Below are 7,409 nucleotides of genomic sequence, written 5' to 3' on the forward strand. Positions count from 1 at the left end.
GAGAGAAATCCCGAGAAAACCTGAGAAAGAAATCCTGAGAAAACCTGAGAAAGAAATCCTGAGAAATCCTGGGAAAGAAATCCTGAGAAATCCTGAGAAAGAAATCCTGAGAAATCCTGAGAAAGAAATCCTGAGAAATCCTGAGAAAGAAATCCTGAGAAAGAAATCCTGAGAAATCCTGAGAAAGAAATCCGGAGAAAGAAATCCAGAGAAAGAAATCCTGAGAAATCCTGAGAAAGAAATCCTGAGAAAACCTGAGAAATCCTGAGAAAGAAATCCTAAGAATTCCTAAGAAATCCTGAGAAATCCTGAGAAAGAAATCCTGAGAAAACCTGAGAAAGAAATCCTGAGAAAACCTGAGAAAGAAATCCTAAAAAAACCTGAGAAAGAAATCCTGAGAAAACCTGAGAAAGAAATCCTGAGAAAACCTGAGAAAGAAATCCTGAGAAAACCTGAGAAAGAAATCCTGAGAAAACCTGAGAAAGAAATCCTGAGAAATCCTGAGAAATCCTGAGAAAGAAATCCTGAGAAAACCTGAGAAAGAAATCCTGAGAAATCCTGAGAAATTCTGAGAAATCCTGAGAAAGAAATCCTAGGAAATCCTGAAAATCCTGAGAAATCCTGTGAAAGAAATCCTAAGAAATCCTGAGAAAGAAATCCTAGGAAATCCTGAAAATCCTGAGAAATCCTGGGAAATAAATCCCGAGAAATCCTGATAAAGAAAGAGCTAAATCCTGGGGTAGAGGATGCAAAAACATTCCCTGTTATTCCTTTCCTTTACCCCAAAACAATGGAGACGGAGAGGCAACCAAATCCTGCCGCTCCTCTTCCTCGCCCGGGGTCGTAAGGGCGATATATTACCTCCCGCTGATCCTCTCTGGGCGATTTGATTCCCCGTCTCGTCCCCGGAGAGGGTCACGCAAACGATCTGATAAACGGCCCCCAGCGAGCGAGTGAGGGGACCAACAAGCCGAGGCGGGAAACTTTTAAGATTAGGAATACGGGCGAGGCGTTGACGGAGTTCACGGTTGTTCTAGGCGGGAGAGACATTCAGGACCATTCCGCGCGCGTGAGAACTTTAGAGAATTCTTGAGCAGGGCAGGTTAAGTTAGGCTAGTTTAGGGAAGGTAAGAGGGGATGTTAGGTTTGGGTAAGTTAGTTAAGTAAGGATAGGTTTGTTCTTGAGCAGGTTAAGTTAGGCTAGTTTAGGGAAGGTTAGAGGGGATGTTAGGTTTGGGTAAGTTAGTTAAGTAAGGATAGGTTTGTTCTTGAGCAGGGGAGGTTAAGTTAGGCTAGTTTAGGGAAGGTTAGAGGGGATGTTAGGTTTGGGTAAGTTAGGTTAAGTAAGGATAGGTTTGGTTAGGTTAGGTTAGGTAAGGGTAGGTTAAAATGGGTCAGGTTAGGTTAAGATAGGTTAGGTCACGATAGGTTAGGATAGGTGTTAGGTTAGGAAATGTTACGATAGGTTAGGATAGGTTATTATAGGATAGGTTAGGATAGGTCTAGTTAGGTTAGGATACGTTAGGATAGGATAGGTTAGGTTAGGATAGGTTAGTATAGTTTTGGATAGATTACGATAGGTTGGGTTAGGATAGTTTAGGATAGGTTAGTTTAAGTTAGGATAGGTTACGTTAGGTTAGGATAGGATAGGTTAAGATAGAATTGATAGGATGGTTAGGTTAGAGCAAGTCAAGTTAAGGTTAGTTGGAGTCACTTAGGTTAATTTTGAATGGGAATCACAATAAGAATATTTTCCAGAACACCCCGTGGATAATTTCGACGCTACAATGTTAGTTTAGGTTAGGATTGGCTGGAATCAGTTAAGGTAGTATTGAGTTGGAATCACAACGAGAGTATTGTCCAGAACACTCCATGGTTAGTTTCGAAGCTGCAACCGAGCGTCTTCACTCAGGGACGATATGGCTGCGGGCGTTACCGTTTTATGGGCGTTGTGTTTGTCTGTCACTGGAATGAACACTGGAACACCGAAATCGAGACCAAATCACAGAAAACTGATAAGAGGGAAAAAAACAAGAATTCAAAAAGAGAAAGAAAAAGAGAAAATGGAAAAGACAAAAGATAAAAAAGTAGATCGATAGACAAAGACAGCGACAGATAGAGAAAAAATAGTGGTGTGAGGGAGTGAGCGTCGACTTATCTACGTAATCTACAAATGTCAAATAACCCGTGAATCAATGTATGGAAGACGAGGACTTAGAGGTAGGAAACAACACCCGTGGAGAGACTGGGAATAAGAAAAATAACCCGTGAATCAATGTATGGAAGACGAGGACTAAGAGGTAGAAAACAACGCCCGTGGAGAGACTGGGAATATGAAAAAAATAATCCGTGAATCAATGTATGGAAAACGAAGGCTAAGAGATAGGAAATAATGCCCGTGGAGAGACAGGGAATATGCGATCAGGAAGGGTGCTCAATTCCGCCCTGATGTTAACTCCACAACCTTCCCTCTCCGGCGAGCACAAACCAAGACTTATCTGTGGCAGGGAGGGCGCGTTTATTCCCCCGTGAGTGGAGATACACCGAGGGAGCGTGTTGCGGCGCTGCCCTGAGGAACGATATGGCTGGGGGTGTTGCCGCTTAATGGGTATTGTTTGTTTGTTGCCGGGGTGAACGATGGTGCAGGGATATCGAGACCAAATCACGGAAAGTTGACAGGAGGTGACATACATTTGGAATCAGAAGAGAGAAACACACACACACACACACACACACACACACACACACACACACACACACACACACACACACACACACACACACACACACACACACACACACACATTAATATATAAACAGCACCTTTCCCATAAAAAAACACGAGTGACAAAAAGCAAAACATAATATTATTGCTCGAATAAAATATGTTTCAGACCGTCAGACACGCACACACAGAAAAACAAAACACTTCCCTTCACCCCTCTGTCCAACAAAACAATTATACCCAACTTTCTTCTAAAGCAAATACGTGCGGAAAAGACAAAAGAGAGAAGTTGAATAGTGTCACAACAAAATGGTGCATAGACATCAAACCTCCCACAGTTTTTTCACCTCTTCTTCCTCATCAACCACTAAATCACCTTTCCTCAATACGAAGAAGTATAAAAAAGGAGAAAACAAGGAGTCGAGGTTGAAAAGAGTAAAGCGAGAAATAAAAGATGCAGAGTGTCATTAGAAAACGGAATAAAACAAGCCATCGACAGTTCTTTATCACCTCATCTACCTCAACAATCACTAAACCATTTTTCCTTAATATAAAGACATAAAACAATATAGTAAAAGTAAGTCAAATCGTGTCATTACAAAGCAGTGCAGTAGCGGGCTTTTTTTTGTTATTGTTTCCTTTTTTTATGCGTTTGAACTTTTCCCTCTACTGTAAAAAAAAAAGCTGTCGAAATCAAAGTATATGTCAAATACTCTCTCATCTCAACTCAATATCATCTCAACAGTCATTTAGCCACTATTCCTAACACATGAAGAAGAGATGAATTCCATAAGCCTTCCAAGAGTTTAAACCATCAACGGTACTGGATCATTACCAACCATGAAACATACAAACAGGAACAATAAGAAGAATCAAGCCACACTAGCCAACATAGAGGTCCAACACTACTAAAATCACTATTCCAAACACACTAAATAAAGTCAAATTCCATAAGGCTTCCTCCACCATCAACAGCTCCCCAGCATCATTACCAAACTAAAGCAAAAGAAGGAAAAATAGAGAGAGTCGAGTCAAGCCACACTAGCCAACAGAGAGGTCCAACACTGCTAAAATCACTATTCCAAACACGCTAAGAAAAGTCAAATTCCATAAGCCTTCCTCCACCACCTCCCCAGCATCATTACCAAACTTAAACGCAAAAAAAGGAAAAATAAGGACCGTCGAGTCAAGCCACACTAGCCAACAGAGAGGTCCAACACTACTAAAATCACCATTCTAAACATACTAAGTAAAGTCAAATTCCATAAGCCTTCCTCCACCACCAACAGCTCCCCAGCATCATTACCAAAACTTAAACGTACACAAAGGAACAACAAGAAGAGTTAAGCCACACTAGCCAACAGAGAGGCCCAACGTTACTAAAATCACTATTCCAAACACACTAAATAAAGTCAAATTCCATAAGCCTTCCTCCACCACCTCCCCAGTATCATTACCTAAACTTAAACGCAAAATAAGGAAAAATAAGGAGCGTCGAGTCAAGCCACACATGCCAACATAGAGGTCCAACACTACTAAAATCACTATTCCAAACACACTAAATAAAGTCAAATTCCATAAGGCTTCCTCCACCATCAACAGCTCCCCAGCATCATTACCAAACTTAAGCGCAAAATAAGGAAAAATAAGGAGCGTCGAGTCAAGCCACACATGCCAACAGAGAGGTCCAACACTGCTAAAATCACTATTCCAAACACGCTAAGAAAAGTCAAATTCCATAAGCCTTCCTCCACCACCTCCCCAGTATCATTAACTAAACTTAAACGCAAAAGGAAAAATAAGGAGCGTAGAGTCATGCCACAGCGGTCTACCAAGAGGGCCAACTCAACTAAATTCTCCCTCCTCCTTGCCCGCATAAATCACAAGAACTCAGCCGTGACAGCTTAAACGGTCCCCTGCTAATGATGCCGACTCTCATCTCTGAATAAACATCCTCCTCACAAAGCTCATTAGTTCACTCGACCGTTGCTTAGCTCCCTCCTCCATCCCTCTCACCTCTCACCCTCTTCCTTTCTCAGCTCACCTCTCTCGCCCTCTCACCACCTCCTCCCTCTCCCCCACCTCTTTCCTCAGCCCAATAACCTGTAATTTATTCAAACGAAGACCTTACTCTCAACCCTTTGACGGCAGTACACGTCTTTGGGTCGAGTAATCAGTTTTAGCCTCGAATCGGGAATGAGGGAAAGGGAGCAGACGGCACGCGATCCCTTATCACGCCTCTCCTTCCTCGCCCCTTGCCGCCGGATTGATAGATAGGCACCGTGGGAAATTAGGGAAGGCCGACCCATCATGGTGAGCGTCACGGTTGGCCCCACGCCCCGAGGAGACGCGCCTGTACCCATGATCACAGGCTTCAGGACCCAAAGAGCGGCCCTCAGCTTACAGATTTTCAGATAATCAATAGAAAGGCGAGGACGTTAGAACATACTCATCACTGCACGAAGGGAGATCTAAGGAGCGAACCACAACTTGAAGACGTAACAGAGATGATTAAAACAGCGAAGCGAGGAGATTAGAAGCTTCCTCATCATTGTACGTATACTTGATCAATAAACAGGGATACAATTTGGAAACTCAACAAAGACGATTTAAACAAAGTAGATATGACTAGAAATATATTCAACACCGCACGCGTGACCATCCAACGAGCAGGAAACAACTTATAAACGTAACAGATAATAAAAAGTGAAGAAACGACATTAAGAACTATGCCCATCACAGCAAACTTGAAAATCGAAAGAACGAACCAAAACTTTCAGACGCAGCAGATATTTAACAGCATGGCGAGGATATTAGAACGGAACGAATTAGGGCGTATCATAAAACATTTCACCGCCCAAGAACACCTATTTGACAAGGCTTTCGTGGGAGTTTTGGGCGTTTCCAGGAGCAGTTGTATGGCCCTGGTGGTAGTTTGACCCTTCTTCTGTACCAGCAACCTGAAGAAACACTCATTAGAACCCGACTGACCCCCTCTTTGACCTTTTGAAATAGCTGATAGAGAACCGAAAGTGTCTTATAACACCGGCTCTCGAATTACAAAGAACGGAACCACGACTTGCCAACGTAACATATATCATCAAAACACCATCTCGAGGACATTAGGACCAGACTGGGAAGAGATAAGTTAAAAAGGCAATAGTAAGACGAACTGCCAGGACTCCAAACTGCATTCTTGATACTCCACAGAACACACCCAACCTTACAACAAACCTAACCAACCAACCAAACAGACTGACGGCGAAATGGACAGATTGATTGAAGCAGAGAGACAGACACATAAAACTGGGATCCAATCAGACGTGGAGAGACAAGGTGATATGTTAATGACCTCCACCCGCAAAGATAATTAACACCATCTCGGGGACATTAGAACCAGACTAGGAAGCGATGATTTAAAGGGCATTGGTAAGAAAATGTCCTAGCACTCCTCCTTGGACGCTTGAAGATCTAAAGTATGGAACCACGGATTGCCAACGTAACATAGAGCATTAAAACACCATCTCGAGAACATTAGAACCAGACTGGGAAGCGATAAGTTAAAAGACGTTATCGAGAAGACGTTCTTGTACTCATCATCACACGCTTGAAAATCTAATGAACGGAACCCCAATTAGCAGACATAACAAAGATAATTAAGAGCATCTCGAGGACATTAGCACAAGACAAGGAAGCGATGAGTTAATAGGGAATAGTAAAAAGACGTCCCTGTACTCATCATCACACGCTTAAAAATATACAGAACGAATCCCAACTTGCAGAACTAACACAGATCATTAAAAAAAAGGTAACGAGGACATTAAACTCGTTCCTGGAAGCGATACGTTGACAGGCACTATTAAGACGTCCCTGTACTATACACCGCATGCTTGTAAATACACTGAACGGGCCGCAGCTTGTCCACGTAACTGATGATCACGGAGAGACGGCAGAAAGAAGGATACCGAGCTAGGAAGCGTTGATTTGTTGATTTGAAGACGCAGGTTAAGAATCATGAGTTTGGCATCGTAACAATTCCTAAACCTTCCCAACGTCGTTTTTTTCGCAGAGACAACAAGATGTGAATAGAAAGTTACAGATCAGAAAACAATAGATAAATTAAAGTGAAGATATATAAATAATCGGGCTTACAAGAGTAATGAAAGACAAACATTGAAACATAAAAAAACACAAAAAAACAAACAAGAAAACATGAGAGAGAGAGAGAGAGAGAGAGAGAGATACAGAAAATCAAAGCCATAGCTCACGAGAGAGCGAGAAAGAGGAAGAGAAAAGAGAGCAGCTGTAAGGGCGGCAAGCTCCAGGAGGCAAAATACTTCTGAGGGGAAGGAATTTATGGGACAAAAGCTTATGAGGCCATCGAGGGGAGACAGCAGATCAAAGGTGGCCTGGAATACCTACGTGTGTGTGTGTGCGTGTGTGTATGCGTGTGTGTGTGTGTGTGTGTGTGTGTGTGTGTGTGTGTGTGTGTGTGTGTGTAGGGGAGGTAGGGGAAAGCTGAGAGGCCGAGGGGCAGGAAAAGGGAGATACCTGAACCACGAGGGGAGCGCTGCGTGGCCCGAGGGAGCGGAGTGCCGGGAATTTATCGTACGGGAAAAAAAATCGTCTAAGTCTCTTCCCTTGCGGGGGATAAAATAAGTTTGAATAGTAATATATGTGAAGA

This window comes from Eriocheir sinensis, chromosome 19 (assembly GCF_024679095.1).
Source record: "Eriocheir sinensis breed Jianghai 21 chromosome 19, ASM2467909v1, whole genome shotgun sequence".
Taxonomy (NCBI): Eukaryota; Metazoa; Arthropoda; class Malacostraca; order Decapoda; family Varunidae; genus Eriocheir; species Eriocheir sinensis.